Here is a 22,642-nt window from a genome sequence, read left to right on the forward strand (position 1 = left end):
ATCCTTTTTATAAGAAGCCGCTCACAGTCGCTTCCCATTCACAGTAACTGGCCTTCAGCTTACACTTGATTGGCTAGAATTGTTCACAAAGCCACACTTATCTCCAAGGGAGCCTGGAAAATTGAGTATTTAGTTGGATACATCACTATTTCTAATAAATTCTTGGCTCTGAAGCATGAAAGAAGAGGTACAGTCATGATATGGGGTATAGGATGTTTATTTGAGTCAGGTAAAATAATAGTAATAGTAATAGTGATAGTAATAGTAATAGTGATAGTGATAGTAATAGTAATAGTGATAGTAATAGTAATAGTGATAGTAATAGTGATAGTAATAGTGATAGTAATAATAATAGTAACAGTGATAGTAATAGTAATAGTGATAGTGATAGTAATAGTGATAGTAATAGTGATAGTAATAGTAATAGTAACAGTGATAGTAATAGTAACAGTGATAGTAATAGTAATAGTGATAGTAATAGTAACAGTGATAGTAATAGTGATAGTAATAGTGATGGTAATAGTAATAGTGATAGTAATAGTAATAGTAACAGTGATAGTAATAGTAATAGTGATAGTACTAGTAACAGTGATAGTAATAGTAATAGTGATAGTAATAGTAACAGTGATAGTAATAGTAATGGCAAGCACTAAAGCATGGTTGCTTTCTTGGATGAATAGCTGTCCAGAGACAATGCCATAGAAAGAGCTCTGAAAACTCTGAATCCAATCTTTGGCCTGCCACTGACCAGCTGTGTGACCAGGAGTAGCATCTCTCGGCTTTTATTTCCTCATTTATTAAATGGAAGAGTTGGATTAGCTCTAAAACTTTATCTTAATTACCAGTAACTTGGGGTAGGATTTTGGCTGTATCAATCTCTGTAGAGTGCCACAATAATGCTTTAATAAAATTATCAAAGTCAGAGTCAGAGGAATACATCTGGTAAAACTCTATGTGAACAAATGAGCTAAGAGTCATAGATAGCTTTGTTAGAGTTCCAAAAATTACACAGATTATAAAGAATAAGGGAGATAGCATAGAATCAGGCCCATTTTCTGAAAAATTAAGACATTGATGAAATACTGTTGATAAGGACCTGTGGTAAGTAGAAATAAGGGTCCCCCAAAGATGTGCATATCCTCACCTGGGAAGGGACTTTGCCAAGGTAGTGAATAGCTAGGAACCCTGAGATGGAGAGATCATCCTGGATTTATCCTGGTGGGCCGAATGCACTCAGAAGGGTCCTTAACAGTGAAGGGAGGCAGAAAAGGAGCTCAGAGTGATGAGATGTGAAAGGGACTTGACCAATTGCTGCTGGCTTTGAAGATGAAGGAGGAGGTCACCAGCCAAGGAGTGCAGGCAGCCTCTAGACACCGAAGGAGGCAAAGAAATGGATTCTCCCTGGAGTCTACAGGGAGGAATGCAGCCTGCTGACGCCTTGATTTTAGTTCAGTGAGCTGTGTATTGGACTCGGAACTCCAGAACTCTAAGAGAATACATTCATGTTGCTGTAAGTCACAAGTCTGTGGTCACTGTGACAGCAGTATAGGAGATTCAGGCAGATACTCTCTCTCCCTTCCTTACCCCCCTTCCCTCTGTTGCCTGAGACCACACACCAAAGCTTAGAAAGAAAACTTATTTTAAACCTGTTTAAACATAAGACCTGCCACTGTAAAACTACTAGAAGAAAACATAGGGGAAATACTTCAGGACATTAGACAAAAAATTTATGGCTAAAACCTCAAAAGCACAATCAACGAAAGCAAAAACAGACAAATGGGACTATGTTAAAGTAAAAAGCTTCTGCACAACAAAGGAAACAATCAACAGAGTAAAGAAACAATTTAGAATGGGAGAAAATATATGCACACTGTTCATCTGACAAACGACTAGCATCTGGAATTTACAAGGAACTCAAATGACTCAACAGCGAAAGACAAATAATCCCATTAAAAAGTGAGCAATAGACCCGAATAGACATTTCTCAAAAGAATACATACAAATGACCCACAGGTATATGAAAAATGCTCAGTATCACCCATCATCAGGGAAATGCACAATGAGGTTATCATCTTGCCTCAATTAGAATGACTTATCAAAAAGACAAAAAACAGCAAATGCTGATGGGGATGTGGAGAAATGGGAACTCTTAAACACTGTTAGTGGAAATTTAAATTAGTACATCCCTTATGGAAAACAGTACGAAAGTTTCTCAAAAAACTAAAAATAGAACTTCCATATGATCCAGCAACCCTACTCCTGGGTATTTATCCAAAGGAAAGGACATCAGTTTATTAAAGGGATACCTGCACCCCCATGTTTATTGCAGCACTATTCACAATAGTTAAGATATGGAATCAACCTAAGTGTCCATCCAGAGATGAATGGATAAAGAAAATGTGGTTCACATACACAATGGAGTAGTATTTGGTCATAAAAGAGAATGAGAGATCCCACCATTTGCAGCAACATGGATGGAACTGGAGGTCATCATGAGTGAAATAAGCCAGGATTAGAAAGACAAATATGCATGTTCTCACTCATATGTGGGAGCTACAAAAGTGGTTTGCATGGAGGTAGAGTGGTAGCTACCAGAAGCTTGGAATCAGGAGCAGTGGGGGATGTTGGTTAATGGATGCAAACATACAATTAGATAGAAGGACTAAGACGTAGTGTTCAATAGCGCCGCAGGGTGACTACGGTTACCGACATGGTATTGTATATTTCCAAATAGCTAGAAGAGAAGAAATGTTCCCAATAAAAAGAAATGATCATTGTTTGAGGTGATAGATATCGTAATTACCCTGACTTGATCATTACACATGGTATGCGTGTATCAAAATACCACATGTACTCCATAAATATGTACACTTCTTATTTATCAATTAAAAAAGAAAAAAATGCTATTAATAGTCCCTAGTCTGGTGGAACTGTTTGCATCTTCTAGAAAAGACATGACAAGTAGTTGACATTTTATGGCTGATTTTGATAAGCTGAGAGCTGCTGCTGTTGAAGAGGATTGATTGAGAGCGGTGTGATTGAGCACTGGTGTCCATGCCGGGTGCAGTGATGGCACACAGAGCTGCTGCTTCTGTTCAAGGCTCACCGTTCATGATCATTCCCAGTCCTTTCCATCACTTTGTTATTTTCCACAGAGTCCCTGTAATGTCTCCGAAAAGCACAAGCAAAGCTCTACCTGATCTGACTCAAGGCCTAGGAATGTAGGAGCTGTCCCAAGGGTATCTGCTGGAGCACTCAGTGGCTGTTAGTGGGCCACTCTGTCGTGGCACTCAAAGGATGAGGCCTGCAGGAGTGCCGTGGGTGCTGTGCAAGTGTCCAGCTGCCCAGATCTTTCTCTCTGGGCCTGAGGACTCTTTGCCTTCCCAGCAGCCCAAGTCACACTGCCTTGCAGTGCCCAGGAATCAATAGCCTCTTCCTGCCCAGAGGCTCTCATGGAGTCTAATTGTAGCAGGTGGTGGACCTTCAGAAGTTGGCGCATAAATGCCCCCACTAGACCCCCCAGCCTTGGTTGGCATAATTCCAGGGCTTATGTCCTGTGCAGTTGTCCAGAGTCTCCAAGCAGGATTAAGCCTCAGCCTCCCATCAATGTCCAGAGGTATTACTCATGCACGACACATTCCGAATTCTATATTCTTCTGCTCCTGCTTTCTAGAGGCTGTACATTTCCAAATATTTAGTACTTAAAAGGAAGAAATACACATCCACAGCAAAAAGTCAAAGAATGCAAAAGGTACAGAAAGACGAGTAAGTGTCCTCATTCTATCCTTGACTTCAAATCCTCCACTAGTTGAAGGATCTCTACAAAGAAAATTTAAAAACATCGTTCAAAGGAATCAGAGATGACACAAACAAATGGAAAAACAATCCATGCTCCCGGATAGGAAGAATTAATGTAATTAAAATGGCAATACTGCCCAAAGCAATTTACAGATTCAATGTTATTCCTGTCAAATTACCAATGATATTCTTCACAGAACTAGAAACAACTATTTTAAAATTCATATGGAACTAAAAAAGACCCCATATAGCCAAGGCAATCCTAAGCAAAAAGAACAAATCTGGAGGCATCATGTTACCTGATTTCAAACTGTACTGCAGGGCTATGGTAACCAAAACAGCATGATACAGGTACGAAAATAGACACATAGACTGGTGGAGCAGAATACAGAGTCCAGAAATAAGACCACACACCTCTAACCTCTAATCTTTGACAAAGCTAACAAAAGCAAACAATCAGAAAGAATTCTCTATTCAATAAACGGTGCCGGTATAGCTGGCTAGCCATACGCAGAAGATGGAAACTGACCCCTTTCTTACACCATTTACAAAAATCAACTCAAGATGGACTAAAGACTTAAATGTAAAACCTAAAACTATAAAAACCCTGGAACACAACCTAGGCAATACCATCCTGGACACAGGAACTGGCAAATGTAGCATGAAGAAGATGCCAAAGCAATTGCAACGAAAGCAAAACTTGACAAATGAGAACGAAATAAATTAAAGAGTTTTTGTACAGCAAAACAACTATCAACAGAGTAAACAGACAACCTACAGAATGGGAGAAAATATTTTCAAACTATGCATCTGACAAAGGCCTAATATCCAGTATTTATAAGGAAATTAAACAGATGTGTAAGAAAAAAACAAACCACCCCATTAAAAAGTGGGCAAAGGCACGAACACTTTTCAAAAGAAGACATACACAGAGCCAACAAGCATATGAAAAGAAGCTCAATATCACTGATTATTAGAGAAATGTAAATAAAAACCATGGTGAGATATTATCTCACACCAATCAGAATGGCTATTATTGAAAAGTCAAAAAATAACAGATGCTGGTGAAGTTATGGAGAAAAGGGAACACATACACTGCTGGTGGGAGTGTAACTTAGTTCAGCCATTGTGGAAAGCAGTGTGGTGATTCCTCAAAGCGCTAAAAACAGAACTACCATTCGACCCAGCAATCCCATTACTGGGTATATACCCAAAGGAACAGAAACATATATACTACATAGTATAAACATATACTATACCCCTTTGCATATACAGCCAGTAATGGGATGTTTATACTATAAAGTCACATGCAGGCATATGTTTATGCAGCACTATTCTCAATAGCAAAGACATAGAATCAACCTAAATGCCCATCAGTGGTAGACTGGATAAGGAAAACATGGTACATATACACCATGGATTACTATGAAGCCATAAAGTAGAATGAGATCATGTCCTTTGCAGGAACATGGATGGAGCTATGCAGGAAAACTAAATACTGCATGTTCTCACTTAAAAGTGGGAGCTAAATGATGACAACACATGGACACAAAGAGGGGAACAACAATCACTGGGACCTACTTGAGGGTGGAGAGTAGGAGGAGGGAGAAGATTAGAAAAAATAACTATTGGGGCCAGGCGTAGTGGCTCACGCTTATAATCCCAGCACTCTGGGAGGCTGAGGCAGGTGGATCACCTGAGGTCAGGAGTTTGAGACCAGCCTGCCCAACATGGTGAAACCCCATCTCTACTAAAAATACAAAAAAATTAGCTGGGCGTCATGGCACACGCCTGTAATCCCAGCTACTCGGGAGGCTGAGGCATGAGAATCGCTTGAACCCGGGAGGTGGAGGTTGCTGTGAGCCAAGATTGCACCACTGCACTCCAGCCTGGGCAACAGAGTGAGACTCTGTCTCAAAACAAAACAAAACAAAACAAAAATAAGCAAACAAACAAACAAAACTATTGGGTTCTGGACTTAGTACCAGGGTAAAAAAAAAAATCTGTACAACAAACACCCATGACACAAGTTTACCTGTATAACAAACCTGCACATGTGCCCCTGAACCTAAAATAAAAGTTAAAAACAGAAAAGAAATCCTTCATGACCTTCTCCAGAGGCAGCCATCACTCTGGGATTTTATTTATCTCTTAAGATTATTTTGTATATAATTAGACGTGTATGTGTATATGTCCCTTTCTTTATACAAAGGTGGCTTGGAAAACTAGTAATCTATCTTCTGTTTTAAACTGTTTTTAAATAAGCCTTTCCATATCACTATACGTTATTTTTAATTTTTTGCATGATCCTTAACTGCTGAGATTGAAGATAGGAAATACCTTTATTTTATTTTATTTTTATGTTTTTGAGATGGAGTCTCACTCTGTCACCCAGGCTAGAGTGCAGTGGTGCAATCCTGGCTCACCACAACCTCTGCCTCCTTGGTTCAAGCGATTCTTCTGCCTCAGCCTCCCGAGTAGCTGGGATTATGGGCGCGCACCACCAGGCCCAGCTAATTTTTGTATTTTTAATAGAGATGGGGTTTCACCATGTTGGCAAGGCTGGTCTCAAACTCCTGACCTCAAGTGATCCACCCACCTCGGCCTCCCAAAGTGCTGGGATTACAGGTGTGAGCCACTGCACCCAGCCGGAAATACCTTTTTTTTGAGGTCTAAGATAAACCACTCTTTATCCTCCATCCCCTGCTAAAAAAAAAAAAAAAAAAATCAACTTTTTAATTTCTGAGTGTTGTTTAGCACAGCCCAGTGTTATGGTCACCAATGTGTGCTGGTTGGAGCAAGTAATGTCATTTGGTAGGCTCAACGCTTACGCAAGATTGTCCTGATGATGGCAGTGGCAGTACTTCAGTTTTTCCTCAGGGCACAAACCCTTCACACACATTGGTTTACTCTGCCCAAGTCTTCACTGGTCAGGAGTTATTATGTCATAGAAATTCCAGCTAGGCCTCTCCCAGTGAGAACTGCTCCTTGCTTTATCAATACAAATGTTTTAGTAGAGAAAGAGCATCCTTTAAAAATAAGCACCAACCACAGATATTTGAGTTGCTCTTCAGAAAAGCCCATCTCCAAGCATTTCTCCACTTTCAGCCAGAGAAAAGGAGGCGATCGGTTGTTTAAATGGGCGGGGGCAACGCGTCAGAAGTCCCCATTGCTGGGTTTATAAGCCCATCATTCCCAGGGTCCCTTTTTTTGGTGGTTTCCTTTCGGTGGTACTTTAAATGTGCTTTCATTCTACCATCAATTGACGCTTTTATAATGTCTATGCTAAAGGCACAAGAAACCAAATTCCCTGTAGAAAAGCTGATGTCAGGAGACTCTATCTGCTGGAATACGGAAGACCCTAACATTTCACACTCTAATTTGAGTTCCAAATTGTTCTAGATGCCAGTCTGCAGCAATAGTCCTTTGAATTGATTGTTTCAGAGAGTGGAGTATGTTCACTTTTTTTTTTCTTTTCTTTTTTTGAGACCGAGTCTCGCTCTGTTGCCCAGGCTGGAGTGCAGTGGTGTGATCTCGCCTCACTGCAAGCTCCGCCTCCCAGGTTCATGCCATTCTCCTGCCTCAGCCTCCTGAGTAGCTAGGCCTGCAGGCGCCGCCACCATGCCTGGCTAGTTTTTTTTTTTTTTTTTTTTAGTAGAGACGGGGTTTCAATGTGTTAGCCAGGATGGTCTTGATCTCCTAACCTCATGAGCTGCCCGCCTTGGCTTCCCAAAGTGCTGGGATTACAGGCGTGAGCCACCGCACCCGGCCTTTTTTTTTTTTTTTGCCTCAAGAGAATGTGAACCATGATGAACAACTTGTATGACAGAGAGAATTAATCAGTGTCAGGTCGAAACTGGAGGATTAGTGTCCGCCGACCTCCTGGACTCTTCTCCTAAATATTTGATCCTGACTGGGCGCGGTGGTTCAGCCTGTAATCCCAGCACTTTGGGAGGCCAAGGTGGGCACGTCACGAGGTCAGGAGTTCGAGACCAGCCTGACCAACATGGTGAAACCCCATCTCTACTAAACATACAAAGATTAGCTGGGCATGGTGGCTGTAGCTGTAGTCCCAGCTACTCAGGAGGCTGAGGCAGGAGAATCGCTTGAACCCGGGAGGTGGAGGTTGCAGTGAGCCGAGATTGCGCCATTGCACTCCAGCCTGGGCGACAGAGCAAGACACCATCTCCCCTCAAAAAAAAATTGATCCTGCATTTGGTATGATTATCTCTTGAATATCATTTTATAGTTGTCTAGTTTTAAAAAAGGATTTTTTAAATAAAGGCGAATGAGTTTTATTTTTTCTTAGCAGTGGGCTTTCCATGGAAACAAAGAGCCCTATGGAGATTCTTTGCATAATTTAGAAGAAAAAATGAGGACCCTGAAAAGTTAGCACTTGACTTTTAAAGAGTTCAGCTTTTCTCAAGACAAAATAAAAAATGCTGTGACTTATATGCATGAATATATAACAGGTCATTACTGTACTTTCTCAGATGGATGGGAATTTGGTTGGTCCAACTGCATTCTGAATGCACAGCAGGTTCCATAAAATAAAGCCTTTTATTAACTGCAACGGTCTATTAAAGGGAGGTTATTTCAGGGAGGTGGATTTTTTTTTTCTCCATTGGAGGAAAAGTCTCTGAAAATAACTTCATGGTCTAAATTCATGCTCTAACTGGTCCAGTTTTGTCTTTGTGACCAGGGTCTGCAGGGCAGCAAGCTTTTATGATGTGCTTCATTGTACAGTTACCAACTATTTCAGGAAATTCCTTCCCGACTTCAGATAACAGTTACTTTGTGCCCCAAAGCACTGGGATGACCCCCTTATAATTGCATTCAAGCTCGGGTGGTTCAGGCTCTGCCTTTACTCTTACACCATGGAGATTCATTAAACCTACTTTCTCACTGCGTCCTGGCCACATGGAATGTTCATTTGGAAGTTTCAGTCAAAGGCCCATAGAGCTCTGCTACCCTGCACAAAGTTGTCCTGTATTTGGTCAACTGACTGTTGAATAATTGGCACTGCTCTCATGCCAACGTGAAAGAATCAGGAAAGGCAGAATACAGTGGGACATGTTGATCTTGCGTCAACGCCACTGTGTATGGAACGGGGGTCTGTATGTATTTGTGGAAGGGCAGGGATAGTCCTGCCGGTACAGGGTAGTGGTTCAGAACTGAGACTGCAGCCAAATATATTCTGCTGTGCACTGGTGCGCAGCCTTGGAAAAACTAGCTACCTTTGCTTTTTCGTGGTAAATTCCTAATAACCACACCTACCTCAGAGGGTTGTTATGAGTTGGAAAATGAAATAAGACACGTAAGGGCCTATGCACAGAGCAAGCACTAAATAAGTGGGAATTAATTTTGAACGATTTGTCACTATGCAGATGCTATGGGTGCCCATATGTTACCCCTTCCTACTACTTCAGAAATCACAGGCCCGACTTCCAGCTGTGGCATCTGCCCTTCTTTGCCGAAGGGCTTTCTGTGGCTCTCACACAACAGGTTGGAAGAGCCAGGAAATTAACAACTCTGGAGGCCACCTTCAAACAAGACTCCACTGATGTATAAATACCCCAGCTCCCCTGCCACTTGACTGGAATAACTGACTCGGGTTTTACATTGGCTCCATGAGTTCCCCAGTACAACCGAGCTCCAGTTTTCCACAGGGGCGGCTTTTGTGATAATGCAGCTTTAGCAACTGTTTTCCCTTCCCCTTCTCTCTTCTCCACTTCCTTGCTGCATTTTTCCACTCGCCACTTCTGAAGAAGCTACTCGCACTGAAGTCCTTCCTCAGGGCCACTTCTGGGGAAACCCACATTAAGACAATCACCTGGAACGTGAGGAAGAATTTCCATCATGAATGTTGAACTCAGTCATGGCCATTTACATGAATCCTGTTCCCAAAACTTCTACAAGGAAGCTTCTTGCAAGCAAGATATGAGGCTTTGTCATCAACTGAGTCATTAAGGGTTTTCACTTAATGAGTACAGTGTATCCAACACCAACTGTCCAGGAGCTGCTGCAACAAACACATCAAACATCTTTCCCATACCTTGGTTTCTTTTGCAGCAGTGATTTCTGATGTTCTATTTGCCATATTTTTTTCACCTTTCAACAGAGGATTCTGTTGTCCTGTCTTAGAACGTTGTGCAAAAACAACAACATTCTCTCTTTAAACGTAAATCTTTTTTTTTGAGGCAAAAAAAGGAACAAGAATATCTATAAACATGGGAGATTCAATCTCTGGGATTTTTGGGTTTTTTTTAAACATGGTCTTACTCTCTTGCCTAGGCTGAAGTGCAGTGCCATGATCATGGCTCACCGTAGCCTTGACCCCCCCAGGCTCCGGTGATCCTCCCACCTCTCAGCCTCCCGAGTAGCTGGGACCACAGGTTCACCACCACACCTGGCTAATTTTTGTATTTTTTGTAGAGACAGGATTTCATCATGTTTCCCAGGCTGGTCTCAAACTCCTGGGCTCAAGTGATCTGCCCACCTTGGCTTCCCAAGTGCTGGGATTACAGTCGTGGGCCACCCCACCTGCCTGTGGATATTGTTTTAAACTGAATGCCTCCTAGTTACTTTTTTTTTGTTTTTGTTTTTGAGACAGGGCCTTATTCTGTTGCCCAGGCTAGAATGCAGTGGCGTAATCATAGCTTACTGCAGCCTCGAACTCCTGGGTTCACGTGATCCTCCTGCCTCAGCCTCCTGAGTAGCTGGGAGTACAGGTGCCCACCACCATCCCAGCTAATTTTTTAACTTTTTTTTTTTATAGACAGGGACTCACTATGTTGCCCAAGCTTGTCTCATACCCCTGTCCTCAAGTGATCCTCCTGCCTCAGCCTTCCAAAGTGCTGCAATTACAGACGTGAGCTGTCACATCTGCTCTCCTATTTATTTTTGAAAAAAGGAAAGATTTGGTGAAAGTTTTGAGGCTGGCAATTATTTATTCGAGGAACACTTGTTGCTACTGGATAGAAAGCATGTGGACCTATCCCTTGGCAATAAAAAGATCAATAAGACCTCTTCTCTCTATATGATTGAGGAAATAGCTGTGTGAAACACTAAATACAGTTGTGAATTATTTAAAATATATTTACAAAGCTTGTCTTGCCTTTTTGATATTCTGTAGTATTTACTCTGCAATATCCTGATTAAATTTCCATAATATATGGATTACTTACAGTAATGTTGTAAAACATTTCTATTTTCTTTTTATTTAAAAAGAGTTTAGGCCGGGCGTGGTGGCTCACGCCTGTAATCTCAACACTTTGGGAGGCTGAGGTGGGCAGATCATTTGAGGTCAGGAGCTCCAGACCAGCCTGGCCAACACTGGGAAACCCCATTTCTACTAAAAATATAAAAATTAGCTGGGCGTGGTGGCGGGCGCCAATAGTCCCAGCTACTTGGGAGACTGAGGCAGGAGAATGGCGTGAACCCGGGAGGCAGAGCTTGCAGTGAGCCGAGATCGCGCCACTGAACTCCAGCCTGGATGACAGAGTGAGACTCTGTCTCAAAAAAAAAAAAAAAAGTAAATACAGTAAAAAATAAATAAAAAGAGTTCATATTATGTGTTATGGTAAAGGGTAGAATATAACAGCATTTCATTTGCCATTTCTAGTTGATTTCTTCTTTGTAATGGAGGTACATCTAAGGAAAGAGACTCACTGAAATTTTTACGTGGATATTGCTCAAGTTTTTTTTTTTTTTGAGAGGGAGTCTCACTGTCACCAAGGCTAGAGTGCAGTGACGCAGTCTCAGCTTACTACAACCTCCATCTCCTGGATTCAAGTGATTATCCTGCCTCAGCCTCCCAAGTAGCTGGGATTATAGGTGCCTGCCACCACGCTGGGCTAATTTTTGTATTTTAATAGAGATAGGGTTTCACCATGTTGCCCAGGCTGGTCTAGAACTCCTAACCTCAAGTGATCCACCCACCTCAGCCTCCCAAAGTGCTGGGATTACAGGCGTGAGCCACCGCGCCAGCTGCTCTAGATTTTTTGGTTCAACTTGGAAAGTTAAATCAGATGAATCTGCAATAGCCAAATACTTTGTCAAGGAGCATGTGCAGGCACATTCTGTTTGAGCTTGTGTAATAACTGAGAGATAGGAGCAAAAAACAAAAAACATGCAGTACTTCTGTTTGGGGAGATATTTTTTGGTTAATAATTCCAAAGCCTTTGGAAATGGACATGATAGAAAGGCATGCCCACACATATTCACCCATCACTCCAACAATTAGTTACTGAATACCTATTATACACGTGCCTGGCACAGAGCTGGGTGGTGGGGATATCACAGTGATCAAAAAACAGGGGGCTGGGGTTCGGTGGAAAGCAAACAGGTATTGTCTGATTACACAAAAGAATGTATGATTATACAGTGAAGAATAGGTGTAATTATAAAGTGAGATCATGTGCTCTGAGAGATAGCAGTGGAATTTCATGGAATCACCTATGGGTGGAATGGAACCGAGGCTGAGGAAGAGGTGTTTCAGCTGAGATGTGAGGATAAGTGGAGTTATTTAAGACAAATGGATTGGGCTGGGTTTGGGAGGCTGATAAGAAAACGGTTCCAGGTGGAGGGAACAGCAAGTGCACACAACATGCCTGAGGCTCCGAAGAGCTGCTGGGCGCAGAGAGAGCAGGGGAGAGCCAGCCGGATGAGGCCGGAGAGAGAGGCAGAGGCCACGCCTATGAACGCCGTACAGCCATGTACACAGATAGGTTTTTCTCCTATGAGACTCAGGGAGCCAACGAAGGCTCTCCACGGGTGGGAAATGTGATCATGTTTGTGCTTTGAAAAAAAACCGAATAACTCAGACCAGCATCTGGCATCTGGAGGAGCAGAGAGGGTAAGGGTTGGGATGGATAGTGAGTCGGCCATTGCAGACGTCCAGGGAGAGGTGGCAGTTCCTTGGACCAGTGTGGGGTGATGGGGAGAGAAAGTGACTACATTCAAGAGGCTCGCAGGATGTAAAGTTGACAGGACTGAGGGTGTTATGACTGTGAAAAGTGAGGGAGAGGAAGATGCCTGGGATGAATCCTGGATTTCCGACTCCTGACTCTGCATGGAGGATGGTGTCATTCACCAAGAGCTGGGGGAAGATCAGGTTTGATCTTCAGCAGGATTATTTTGAAGTGCCTTTGAGTTATATCCAAATGGAGATGTTGAGTAGGCACGAGAATATGGGTCTGGAAACCAAGATGTGCCCTTTTATTATTATATAACTTATGCTTTTCAATTTCTTAAAAATTAGATGAAATATGCAGGGTTTCTGTTTGCATGTGGTTGGGTGGATTTCTCATTTATTCATGATGTTCACTTTAGCACATAAAAATCAGTTGAAAATAGGCTGTGCACAGTGGCTTATGCTTGTAATCTCAGGACTTTGGGAGGCCGAAGCGGGCGGATCATCTGAGGTCAAGAGTTCGAGACCAGTCTGGCCGACATGGTGAAACCCTGTCTCTCCCAAAAATACAAAAATTAGCTGAGCGTGGTGGTGGGTACCTGTAATCCCAGCTACTCGGGAGGCAGAGGCAGGAGAATTGCTTGAACCCGGGAGGTGGAGATGGCAGTGAGCCGAGATTGTGCCACAGCACTCCAGCCTGGGTGACAAGAGTGAAACTCAAAAAAGATTCACAAGAGTGAATCGCAAAAAAAAAAAAAAAAAAAAAAAAAAAAAAAAAAATCAGTTGAAAATACACAAAATAGACCTTTCCACTATAGGAAATTAAGAAAATTTTCTTATTACCCTAGAGACAACTGCATAAATGTATTGAACTTGTGATATGAAATCAGTTGGGAATTATTTTGTAACTTCTATTAAACTTGAACTATAGAGAGTTGGTGTCTGGTGCTGTTGGTGGTAGATGCCCATGTTATTATTTCTGTGTGACTGTGTTAACCTCTTTCTCATCCTACACAGCTACTTGGACAGTTTCTTTCACTCCTGTGAGTTCAACAGATATTTACGGTGTGCACTGTTCTAAGTGCTGGATGTGGAGTAGTGCATAAAACAGGTACAAACAAGGCCGGGCGCGGTGGCTCACGCCTGTAATTTAACTAAGTTAACTTAGTTAAGATAATCAGACTTAACTAAGTCTGACCAATTTAGTTAAAAAAGGTTTCTTCCATGAAACCTTTCCTTATCCTCCCCCTCCTTCTGCAGGAGTAAGCAGGTGGTTTCCAAAGCATCGTCCTTTTTACACGCTGCCTTTGAATGTCCTCCTTAACTTTGGAATTGCCAGTCTTCCTTACACTATGAAAGAAGGAACTAGGCTGGGGGCAGTGGCTCACGCCTATAATCCCAACGTTCTGGGAGGCCAAGTCAGAAGGGTTGCTTGAACCCAGGAGTTTGAGACCAGCCCTGGCAACACAGTGAGAACCTAACTTCACACACACACACAAAAAGCTGGGCATGGTAGCATGTGCCTGTAGTCCCAGCTACTTGGGAGGCTGAGGTGGGAGGATCTCCCAGGAGGTCAAGGCTGCAGTGGGCTGTGATCGAGCTACTGCACTCCAGCCTGGGCAACAGAGCCAGACCCTCTCTCTCTCACTCTATAAAAAAAAAACAAAAAAAAAAAACCCAGTAGGAACTGTGACTTAGTTGTGTGTATCCTCAGTGCCAATACCTGGCACAAAGAAGGCAACCATTAATACATGTTAGGCTGTGTGCTGAATGTGTTCTATTTGGAAATACTTTTCTGTTGGGGACATTTCAAGAACATAGTGCATAATTTTTATTTTCCTTTACATATGGCTTTCTGTGGAGAGAGGCTGTTATCTGCAGGAAAAAAGTATGATGTGTGAGATGTGAGAGTTGCTACGAAAATGCTTCGGTATCTGTAAGTCAATTCAATATGCTGGAAAACTCTTTAAAGGAAATCATCTTTTACAAATGTCTCAAATGTAATCACAGAAAAAATATCCTAAGCAAGGTGGTCACTGATGATTTTAAATTCTGAAGACTTGGACTCACGGACGGGCTAACATTGTGCTGAATGGGGTGTCTCTGTCTCCACAGTGATACATACACAACAGATTCTATCACCTAGTTCTTTCCTGTCTTCCCTTATTTTCCCACAACAAAGGATGGAAAATAGTCACAACTCAGAACATATATATATTTGGAATAGTTCATTCTTTCTGTTTTTTTTTTTTTTCTACTTTGAAAAAATGCACTTTGATCTTCATTGAACCACATGCAGGTCCTTTGAATGCAGCACCTAATGGAGAAGATAAATAAGGCCCGGCTGCTGTAACTGAAGCTGTGTGTCCTGAAAGCCTCTGGTCTTCCTGGCCGTCCATCAGCCTGCCCACGTGTGTGAGGGTCTCCACTGTGAATGCCCGTGTTTTGTGGAAGTGCCTTAGAGGTTTTGTTTTCATATCTAAACACTCGCTTCTCAGTGTTCTTGCCAACTGCTGTAGGATTCTTCCATCACTTAGTGAGGGCGGTTTTTTGGGTTTGTTTCTTTTTCAGCTTTTTCTGCTAAAGCTCTTACACAGTTAAGGAAGACCTCCCACAGACCAGAAAGGATGATTTTTGTCTCTTGATTGCTTTAGTTAAAAATTCCCCCAATTTCCCGTTGATTTGGGTAAACATTGGAGGTGTAGTGGATGCTACAGCATGGGGCCCAGGTCCCTACTTGAGGCCGGCACTGCTGCTCCTGGCTGCCAGGAGTGTTGGCTGATGGGAGCTCAGCGGAGGCCCTCCTGGAGAGCTGCCTGATAGAGGCACGCCTTCTCCAGGACCCACTGGGAGTGGGAATTTGGGGCTGTTCTGATGGGCCATCTTCACTCCGGGACTCCCTGCGGTCTCCCTTCTCCCTCTGCCTCATTTCCTTGGGTACTGCTGCTGTGAGCACTCCCCAGATGCCCTCACCCACGTGCTCAAACACCCAGCGGCTTTCCAGGAAATCCAACTGAGACATAGGAATTTGATGGTGAATAAATCCAGGGGAAAGACCGGTGTGTTAGTCAGGGCTCTTCAGAGGAACAGAACCAACAGGACCAATAGTATGGATATGTATGAAATCCCACAATGATGGAGGCTGAGAAGTTTCACAGTGTGCAGTTGGCAAGCTGGAGACCCTGGGGGGCCAGTGTGTAGTTCCAGGTGGGGTCTGAAGGCCCGAAAACCAGGACAGCCAATGGTGTAAGTTCCAGTCTGATCCCTAGTCGGAGTGCAGGAGAAATCAGTGTTCGGGCAGAGTCAGGCAGAGACAGCAAATTTCCCCTTACTCTGCCTTTTGTTTCAACCAGGTCTCCAACACATGGGATAAAGTTAGCTCATGTAGGGAGGGCAGTTTGCTTTACTCAGTTTATTGGTACAAATGTTGTTTCATCCAGAAACAGCCTCACAGATACACCCAGAATAATGTCTAATCAAATACCTGAGCACCTGCTGGAGTAGTCAAATTGACCCGTAACTCTAACCATTACAACTGGTCTTCTCAATGAATAGTACCAGAACACGTGGACGTCTGAAGAACTTGAACGTGCTGTTACACCATCCATAAAGATAAAACACAAACGAATCACAATCCTCAACATAAGGGCTAGGAGTCTAAAACTCATCAAAGAAAATAGGAGTTTTTGACTTTGAGTGAGAAGATATTTTCTTAAAAATGACACCAAAGGCATAAGCAAGAAAAGAAAAAAGAGTAAAATTGGATTTCATTAAAATTAAAACATTTGTTCATCAGAGGGTATCGCCAGTAAAGGGAGAAAGGCAACCCACAGAGCAGGAGAAGATACTTGCAAATCATATTTGTGACAAGGGATTTCAAGCTAGAGCATCTAGAAAACACAACTTGGTAATAAAAAGACAACCTACTGAAAAAGGATTTCAATAGGCATTTCTTCAGAGAAGAGAGACAAATGGCCAATGAGCACATGTAAAGATGGTCAACATTATTAGTCCTCAGGGAAATGCACATCAAACTTCAGTGCGATCCCACTTCACACCCACTAAGCTGGCTGTCGTCCAAAGACGGATATAACGAGTGTTGGTGAGCACGCGGAGAACAGGAATCCTCACACAGTCATTGCTGGTGGGACCTGAGTGGTGCAGACAATTTGGAAAGCAGCTTCACAGTTACTCAAAATGCTAGAAATAGAGTTACCCTATGACCAGCAATTTCACTTTTAGGTATAAACCTAAGGGAAATAAAAAACATATGACCACACACATGCACACACACAAACCAAAAACGTTGTCCCTGAACGCTCACAGCAGCATTATTCATAATAGGCCAAAAGTGGAAAGCCCCCAAGTGCTCCTCAGCTGATCGATGAATAAACAAGCTGTGGTGTGTCCATGGAAAGGAATGTTATTCAGCCATGCAAAGGAATGGAGTCCTGCCACAGGTGACAGCATAGATGAGCCTTGGAAACATTTTGCTAGCTAAGAGAAGCTCGACAGCAAAGGCCACATATTGTATAATTCTGCTTACACTCATGTGGTGCATAATGACCGGTCAACGATGGACTCTGCATATAGATAATGGTCTCATAAGATTATAATGGAACGGCTGGGTGTGGTGGCTCATGCCTGTAATCCCAGCATTTTGGGAGGCTGAGGCAAGTGGATTGCTTGAGGTCAGGAGCTCGAGACCAGCATGGACAACATGGTGAAACCCTGTCTCTACTAAAAGTACAAAAATTAGCTGGGTGTGGTGGCGGGCACCTGTAGTGCCAGCCACTTCGGAGGCTGAGGCAAGAGAATCACTTGAACCTGGGAGGTGGAGGTTGAAGTGAGCTGAGTTTGTGCCACTGTACTCCAGCCTGGGCGACAGAGCCAGACTTAGTGTCAAAAAAATTCCTATTGCTTGGTGATGTCAGAGCCATGATAATGTCATAGCACAAGACAGTACTCGCAAGTTTGTGGTGATCCTGAGATAAGCTAGCCTAGTGTGCTGGCAGTCATATAAAAGTCTAGCACATACAATTATGTATAGTATATAATACTCGCTAATGATAAGAAATGACTATGTTACAGTTTATGTATGTAATACACTACACATTTTTATTGTTATTTTAGAGTATACTCTACTTATTCTAAAAATTTAACTGTAAGACACTCTCAGGCAGGTCCTTCCGAAGAAGGTGTTGCTATCACAGGAGATGAGAGTTCCGTGTGTGTTACTGCCCCTGAAGACTTTCTAGTGGGACAAAGTGTGGTGGTGGAAGATGCTGACATTGAGGATCCTGACCTGTGTAGGCACAGGCTAATGTCTGTGTGTGTGTCTTACTTTTTAACAAAAATGTTTAAAAACTAAAAAAAAAAAAAAAATTGAAAGCAGAAAAAGGCTTGTACAATAAGGATATAAGGAAAGAATATTTTTGTGTAGCTGTACAATGTGTTTGTGTTTTAAGCTGACCATTATTAGAAAGGAGTCTAAAAGTTGACAAAAATTGAGCAGGTTATAAAGTAAAAAGGTTACAGTAAGTTAAGGTTAATTTATTATTTCAGAAAGAAAAACTTTTTCTGTAAAGAGTGTAGCCTAAGTGTACAGTGTTCATGAAGTCTACCTTCATGCCTTAGGCCTTCCCGTTCACTCTCCACCCACTCACTGGCTCACCCAAAGCGACTTCCAGTCCTGTAAGCTTTATTCATGGTAAGTGTCCTACACAGGTGGACTAATTTTTTTTTATCTTTTATACCATTTTCTTATCATACCTTTTCTATATTTAGATAAGTTTAGATACACAAATACTTACCATTGTGTTACAATTTCTTACAGTGTTGAGTAGAGCTGCATGCTGTACAGGTTTGTAGCCTGGGAGGAACATACGGCTGTCTGTTCTGTCATACGGCGTAGGTGTGCAGTAGGTTGTCCCATTTAGGCTTGTGTGAGGATACTCTTTGATGTGTACACATGAAGAAAATTGCCTAATGACACTTTTCTCCGAATGTGTGTCTGTCGTTAGGCAACAGATGACTGATGTGAAATGTCAGAATGGGCCACGCCATACAGAGATGGTCTAGGGATGGAGTAGGAGACGGGTAAGCAGGAATCAGGAAGACCGCTATAGCATGGGGTTTCTTCCCCACTTCCCACCCCTTTGTCAATAGAGACAGGGTCTTGCTCTGTTGCCCAGGCTGGAGTCTAGTGGCATGACCATGGCTCACTGCAGCTTCTAACTCCTGGCATCCTCCCACCTCAACCTCCCAGGTGTGTGACACCACACCCAGCTAATCAAAATCAAAAAATTTTTCTAGAGGCAGGATCTCACTATGTCGCCCAGGCTCGCAGAGAGTTTCTTTTGGGGACATTGAAAATGTTCTAAAATTAGATTGTGGTGATGTAATTCAGTGTATCTTTGAATGAGTTTAAGTGTCGTGTCAAGTACAATTGTCTCATTCAGCTTAGATTTTTGGAATGTTTGAAGACAAACTTTCCCTTGGAGATCATCTGGTAGCTTTCTGAGCAGACGACTGTGGATTGAGGGGAGCCATCCACTCTGCTGAAAGCTTGAGAAGATGAAGACTGAAAACAGTACCAGCGATGGAAGAGCATTGGAGATTGTTCACACGCAAAAATGCTTTCCCCTGGGGATTGTCTCCAGCTCCTTCACCTCTTGGTGTAGGTACAGAGAGCAGAGGCAAGAAGAGCCTTGAAGAGGCAGCCACACATTGTGGTGAGCAGCACACAGCCTCTTGCTAGGATAGGAATATGCTATCTATGCTTTGGTTCCCAATCTCCTTGCCAATAAAACCTTTGTCTCTGGTCCTCTTAACTGTAACAGCATGCTGGACTAACAGGTTCAGGGAGTAGTCTGCTGTGACAAACACTTGTTGCGCACCTACTGTGTGCCAGGGCGTATTCTAGGTGCTATGGATTTGTGATCTGGTTTGATAATTTTATTTTAATGAGTATATGAAATTTTGATACACTTATCTTTCTACACATAGACATAGTGAAGTGATGACTACAGTTAAGCAAATTACCATCTTATCATCTCATAGAGTTACCTTAGATAAATACATTTTAGATTCAATATTGACTCATCCAAAAACGCATGTTTTGAGCATCCAGTTATTTTCATGAATTGTGCTAGGTTCCAACTGCTGATGAAAACTCATCAATACAACTTCAAACACAGAGGAATCATGTTTTAATAAATTGTGGAGTCAAATAAACGTGGGTGAGTGCACCTTTTACTAGCTGTGTGACCGTGGGCAATATTATTTAGAAGGCAGTTTTCTCAACTGTAGACAACGTAGAGGGAGTGGGGGAACTTCCTCTGTGTCATTAAATGTTGTAAAAATTGATTGCGGTAACCCATCTCATCTCATTGAACACCCAGCTCAATGCCAGGAATACATACCTTCTGATTTCCAGCTCACTCCCACGGATATAGATAACGATTTTTGTGGAAAGCCATCCTAGTAGCCTTGTAAACTGACTTCCTCATTTGAAGGTGAGGGCTCTGGAAGTGTTCGTGTCTTCCCCGAGGTTGTATAACTAGGCAATGGTGATGTCAGCCCTGAAAGCCAGGCATCCCCAATCTCAGTTCAATGCTGATCTACCACATCATGGTAACTTGCGAGATTACTTTGTCTTCTGTCTCTGTAATGTGCATTCCCTCAAAGCGTTTAGCACAATCTTTAAACCTGGAGCATTCACTGTAGGTGCTCAGAATATTTTTAAAAATGCCTTCCCAGGCCTGGCGCGGTGGCTCAAGCCTGTAATCCCAGCACTTTGGGAAGACGAGGTGGGTAGATCACTAGATCAAGAGATAGAGACCATCCTGGCCAACATGGTGAAACTCTGTCTCTACGAATAACACAAAAATTAGCCGGACGTGGTGGCGCGTGCCTGTAATCCCAGCTACTCAGGAGGCTGAGGCAGGGGAATCACTTGAACCCAGGAGGCAGAGGTTGCAGTGAGCCGAGATGGCGCCACTGCACTCCAGCCTGGTGATGACAGAGTGAAATTCTGTCTCCAAAAAAAAAAAGCCTTCCCAGCCTTAGGCCAATTTAGTCTCAGGAAATCCCTGCCTTTACCACTTCTCTATCCCAAGAATCGTTCATTTATTCTTTGTTTTCTGTCTTCAGTCAGTTGTCCCTCCCTGACAGATTATCTAATTTTCAAAGTAACTCAGTTGTATGAAGGGTTGGGGGTTAGAATGTTTACTCAATGGGGCAGGGCCCCTTCCCAACAGACCTCCTCAGCCAAACTGGAGGGTCACCAGGAGCAGGGAGGCTGTCTCACCTCCTGCAGGCACGGGGCACCCTGGAGGCTGTGCTCTGCCCCAGCCACCCTCCACGGAGCCCCCTCAAGGCTGCTCTTGGCCAAGGGCTCTGGTTCCACAGCTGCCACACTCTGCCCATTCGCTGCCCACTAGCACACCAGTGCAAGCTGCTGGCAATGAGCACTGCAGAGGCTTCCTGCTTGACGGGGGGTGGGGGAAAGAAAAGGAAAAAATAGAGGATGAAAAATGCAGGTAATTTAGTATCTCAAGATATCACACAGCCACCCAGACAGAACAGTTTCAGGTAGGTAATCAAACCCGAGGCCTAGGGATGGGTAACTATCGCAACACAAGAAGCCCTGTTGAATTTGTGTCTTCCTTTCAAAAAACTAGAAGAGAGTGAGTTTCTCTCACTGCTGCAGGGTTCAGGCCCCGGAGAAGAGTGTTGGGCGCAGAGGGATCCAACAGAGCACGGGGCACCCAGCTGTGGACAGAGTGGGGGGTCCTTAGCATAACTGTGGCGACATTTGGGGAAGGCCCTGAAAGCATGAAAATCTCCTGGCAGATGAACATCGAACGGATCCACGGCTCTGCGGAGGACCCAGGACTCGTTGCTTCAATCGTTAAGACCTTGTCAGAATGTGAACGACTTGTCAGAATGTCGCGGGCACAGCAAGCCGGGCCGGGTGGAAACCGAGGACCAGCAGGCCCGGCCAGCGCGGAGCCGGGAGGGTGGCATCGGGGCGAGGAAGCCTGGGCTGTCCTCCGACCTCGCGCCGGCCCTCCCCGCAGCTGGCATGAGCGGCCGAGCCGGAGGGACCCGGGCCCTGACTCCCGCCCGCAGCCCCCTTCCAGCTGCCAGGGCTTCTCTGCCTTCGCCGCGCGTTAGAACCCCCGGGGCCTTTGAAAACCTGCGAACGCCCTGGCACCGACCCAACCCCGTGCAGCCAGCGTCTCTGCGGGAGGGGCCCGGGCGCGAGCGCACATTGTGTAACGTTCCCAGGTGACTCGTGCGCAGCCAGCACTGCAGACTCCGGGGCCGCCCCCGCCGCCGCCCCCGCGGGCCCCCGCTGCCCTCTGGCTCGGTGCCTCCGCCCGATTCCGAAGGCCGCATCCTCGCTTCTCCCCAGCGCCTACTGCCAGCGGTGACAGTCGCTGGAGGCGTCGTTTGGGGGCTGTGGTGGGCTGAGTGGTGGCTCTCCAAAAGACACGTCATGTCTGGGAACCTAATTTGCAAAGAGGGTTTTTGAGAATTAAATTAAATAAAGGTTTTCGAGAGGAGATCATCCCGGAGTTAAGCTGAGCCCTAGATCCAATGACAAGTGTTTTTATAAGAGGTGGGGGCCGGGGGGACGAAGTAGGAGAAGGCCCTGCGGAGAGGCAGGCAGAGATTGGAACCACAAACCAGGCAGTGCCCAGAGCTACCCACAGCTGGGAGACGCAAGGAAGGATTCTTCTCTAGAGCCTTGAGGGGGAGCATGGCCCTGCCGACACCGTGATCTTGGACTTCCAGCCTCCAGAGCTGTGAGAGGGTCCATTTCTGTTGTTTAGTCCATCAGGTCTGTGGTCTTTGGTGATCTGTGGTCATTGGTTGGCAGCCCTGGGAAGCTGGTAGAGGCGCCCTCTCAAGCTGCTATTT

General features: G+C 44.0%; 1 long non-coding RNA gene across 1 annotated transcript; it reads right to left on the reverse strand.

Moving 5' to 3' along the window:
* LOC105498933 (uncharacterized) lies at nucleotides 1–20,507 on the reverse strand. Its single transcript, XR_011613012.1, has 3 exons — nucleotides 20,137–20,507; nucleotides 18,526–18,789; nucleotides 1–113 (listed from the first exon to the last, which is right to left on the reverse strand). It is a non-coding gene; the product is annotated as an uncharacterized lncRNA (long non-coding RNA).
* Between the last annotated feature and the right edge of the window lie 2,135 nt (nucleotides 20,508–22,642).

The sequence above is a fragment of the Macaca nemestrina genome, chromosome 14, assembly GCF_043159975.1.
Source record: "Macaca nemestrina isolate mMacNem1 chromosome 14, mMacNem.hap1, whole genome shotgun sequence".
Classification (NCBI taxonomy): Eukaryota; Metazoa; Chordata; class Mammalia; order Primates; family Cercopithecidae; genus Macaca; species Macaca nemestrina.